The sequence below is a fragment of the Malurus melanocephalus genome, unplaced genomic scaffold (genome assembly GCF_030028575.1).
Source record: "Malurus melanocephalus ecotype Western Australia unplaced genomic scaffold, MMel_1.1 scaffold_12, whole genome shotgun sequence".
Taxonomy (NCBI): Eukaryota; Metazoa; Chordata; class Aves; order Passeriformes; family Maluridae; genus Malurus; species Malurus melanocephalus.
The window spans coordinates 3,428,464-3,432,635 of NW_026623244.1; positions in this window are offsets into that span (position 1 = coordinate 3,428,464).

The window sequence follows — 4,172 nt, forward strand, 5'->3', positions numbered from 1 at the left end:
GCCTCCGCCCGGCCCGGCCCGGCCCGGCGTGGTGCCGCTGGGAAGGCGGAGCCGCTCCGCGGGGCTGGCCCGCAGCCTGGGGAGCCCGGGGCCCCCGGGTGACGTGGGGACATGGCTCTGTGCAGCTCCGCTCCCCAGGCTGCCAGGCCATTCCCCCTGGCGGCCCRTGGGGACAGCCCGCCGCGGGACACCGTGCCCAGCTGGGTGCCGCTGTGAACAGGGCTGCGGCCACCCYCGAGCCCCCGGGCTGGACACGGCACTCGTGCGCCATGCACCGGGCCAGGCTGCTGGCAGAGCACCCGGGAGCCCGGCGTGGAGCACGGCTGAGCTGGCTGTGCAAACGCTCTTCGGCTTCCCCGGGAGCGCTGCCGCCTCGCACACACTGCCGGGGCTCCCCTTCCCCGCTGCTGCCTGGTGGGAATCTCGCTGCCTTGGCTTCAGCTTTGGCAGCATCTGACGAGTGGGTCTGCACTGTCCATCTGGTACAGTCTCGGCTTTGCCGCGAGCAGCCTTCTTGGCTGCTTAGATACATTGTCAGATCATGCCAGAGCATCAAGATGGGGAAAAACAAATAGCTCCCCAGCAGAAATCCATGACAGAGAGGGCCAGTTTGTGCATCACTGAGGATCTGGCGTACTAAGTACAGTAGGTCCCACTCTGCATTTCCTGGCAGGCTAAAAAAAGCTTCCATGCCCCAAGGGATACCATCCCTCAGCAACACGTTGTTAAAGCCCGGAGTCTGTAAGTCCCCCTGAACAGTTACCACTGTTTGGCACTTGTTTGTGCATTTAGCTACACTTCTCCATAGCAACCACACAGATCCCAGCTTGACTTGCCACCATCCAGGAGCGGGWGTGCGGAATGCGTTGCATGCCTGCTCTCAGACTCGTGTTGGTACGTGCACAGGCTGGGTGCTGATCCCCGTCTGTTCTCCCCAGGTGGGGACCCACACTGCTGCCATGGCACCATGCCRTGGGCAGGGGCCTGAAACGGCACAGGGAACACGGGGCTCTATTCTCTGCAGGTGCAGAATGGGCACCAGACCCTGCCACAGGGCTCTTGACATCCTCTGACCCAAAATTTCTGTTGTTCTTACCTGCCAAAGAAGGTTTTGAGTGTTTTTAATCATCATAATCCCTTCTGCAGWTTTTCAGGTCACTGCCATKACCAGCTCTCTGCAGACATCACCAWCAAAGCTGCCTCACTCTTYTTTGAGTTTACTTATCTGTGATTTCCCTTTTCTGYGTCCTCCATGCCAAATATAGAAGGCATTGAATGCAGTTCTATCCACCTTCCTGGTTCTCCCAAGATCCTCATAGTTCTGCTTATAAGAATTTTCGTTCATTTTACTGGGCCTGGCTTTGCTTTTTAAAAATGTTTTTCCAGTGTCTGCATACAGTTCTGGTCCTCTCATCTCAGAAAGGGTAATAGAGAACGGAAGAAGATTTGGAGGCAGGCAGTAAGAATGCTCAGAGATACAGGAACTGCCTGTACAGTGAAAAACTGTAGGCTGGGACTGTTCAACTTGGAAGAAGGAGAGACAGTGGGGAAGAGGTCTACAAAATCATGAGTGTCCCAGAGAAGATGGGGAGGATTGACTGGTTGCTGTSTCTTCTGACACAAACCTGTCAACTATTTTTGCCTTGACTGAAACCTCAAAAGCATAAGAAATCCCTGTGCTGCAGATGTTACATCCAAAGGTTGTGCACTCTTTAGCCCACACTTCTTGCAACATTGGGGGCGAAGTTCATGGCAGGCTTTTGAGGGGCGTGCTTAAAAGTCCTGCCTCAGAAACATTTTGTAACCATGTTTTCACGTGGAGAGCTCAGCCAYGGCCAAGTGGAGCAGTACCAAATTGTTCAACACAAAAATATTCAGAGCTGGGAGGAGAACGAGCTGCTCAAATCCCACCCCAGAGAGAGAGAGAGACCTCCACAGGGTTATATCCCCTTCTTGTAGGGGAATACGCTTGTGACTGAGGCTCTAATTTTTCTGCTGCACTGCCAAACCCACAGCAGCCTGTGAGGGTGAGTGATGTGGCCTCCTGGGCTGGTCGTCCCTGTTTTAGGGAAGGAATCTCCCTCCTCTGACTCCGCCCTGGAAAATACGTGGAATTGAGACSGTCTCACATTTTCTAGGACCACAAGAGGGCAATATGAGAGCACCCTGCAGCCTGCAGGCTCAGCAAGATGACCTGTGACACAGCTGGGATGCAGGTGGCACGGCAGCTCTGAGCAGGCTCGGCACCTCCCTGTCCAGGGAACACCCAGCCGAATTAGCCAGCTGAAGGCTGCTCCCTGGGAGCTSTTTTCTTGCTCTCAGCTTCATACACATCCTCAGAGGTCAGTGGTCAGCTCAGCCAGCAATGCCATAGTTGGGAGCAGCAATATCTTCCTGCATGTGGGCCAGTCTTGGTGACAGCAGACCCCACTAAATGCCGCATGGGGCCAGGCTGTGGGATGCAGGGTGCCCTCCCTTGTCCTGCCTGCATGTCCACCACGAAATTCCTTGGGTGAATGTGCAYTTGGTTTCAAACAGGAGGGTCCAGCATCTGTGCTGTGCTTGGCCAGTGGAAGAGGTGTAAAACCACATAGAAGTTTGAGCATCTCAGCCTCACCATCCTTCTTCATCTCCTTCTACCACAGGAAAAGAAAAAGAAAAAAAAAAAAAGAGAAAAGAAGGAAAAAAGATAATAGTAAAGAACTGGAATTCAGCTTTGGAACTTTGGCTGTGACTGCTGAACTGGCCAATGTCTCCAACCTGCACTGGCCTCTGCAGACCAAAATCACTCACAGCCATGGTTAAGTGCATTACCATTCTGGGCACTTTTTTGCAACAGCCTGTATAATTAAYCTGCAAGGGACAGCTTCCTCTGCTTTTACAAGGAAAGGCATGACAGAGAAAGAGCTTCTGTTAGCAGACACAGCCACAAGTGTGTGTGTGCTGCTAATGCTGAAAATGCCACCAGCATCTTGTAGCAGAGACAGAGGAGGTGACAGTGAGGAGTGAAGATCACAATATTGCTTCTGCAATAGGGTGATACAATTGCTCACAAGAAATGASGAGATGTTTGCAAAAGAGGAGGAGCAAAGGAATGTTTGGGGAACACGTTTTGGACAGGCTTGAGACAGGGAAGAAACAGTGTAAACCAGTGGCTTTATGGTGTATATTGGAATAACCAGCCAAGGGAAAAAGAAATTGCTGGGGCACATAGGTGGTACTGTTTATCCCTCTGGAGTTATTTTCAATGGAGAATGCTAGAAAGGTTTTGCCTGCTYAAGATATTTTTACCATGGAAATAACCAGTTTTGTTTCTTCTCTTGCTYCCACTCCAAACCTACCCACACAGTTTAAGCAGCATTTTAAGYCTCAACCTATTGTACCCCACCTCACTGAACTATGGATCCTGTCCCTCCTAACCCAATTACAACTTGCATGGCTGATGCTGTACCTGCACAGCACACTGCTGGCATCAAYCATCCACACTTCCCTACTGCATATTGATGGGACCAAGGTTCAGGRTATTTGTCTTAAAGGAATATCAAATAACCTGGCTTGGACTTCTACTCCTCACCAGTTGCCAGACCTCACCTGGCTGCATCTGTGCTCAGAATAATAGTTTGGGTTGGATAGATCAGACCCCTCAGCAACCCATCTGGTTTGGYTCTGAAGACATAAGGAGACAGGATAATTCTAGGCTTTTGCCAGCATGAATACTTTCAGCCTGTCTGACTACAAATAATCCAAACCAGTTACTAGAAAGTCCCAAGATCAGGAGATGACCTTGAACCATCTCCTCCTAGCACTGCCAACCAGCAATARCTGTGCTGCATGTGGTTCAAACTGTGTTCAGAGCTTCTCAAATCACCGCCTGCTTTAAAACTGACCTTCCCCCAATCTTGGGGTCTGCAGGCAGCAAGTGTCCTTACCTGTGGAAGAAGCATGGCACTTGCACCCGGAGGACTAATGTTCATGGGCCTAGTTTGTGAGTGCAGCATACACCAAGGCTTGGATTCATTACCCTGGTATTACTAGTGGCATTTCAYGTGGGCTGTAGCAACAGTCCAGGAGTAAAGGGAGCAGAGCTCTCTGAAATGGAGCAAGTGCACGAGAAGAACTCAGCACACACAGACACACTGCCCAGGGAACTGGAGCCTAGGCACATTTTGTTG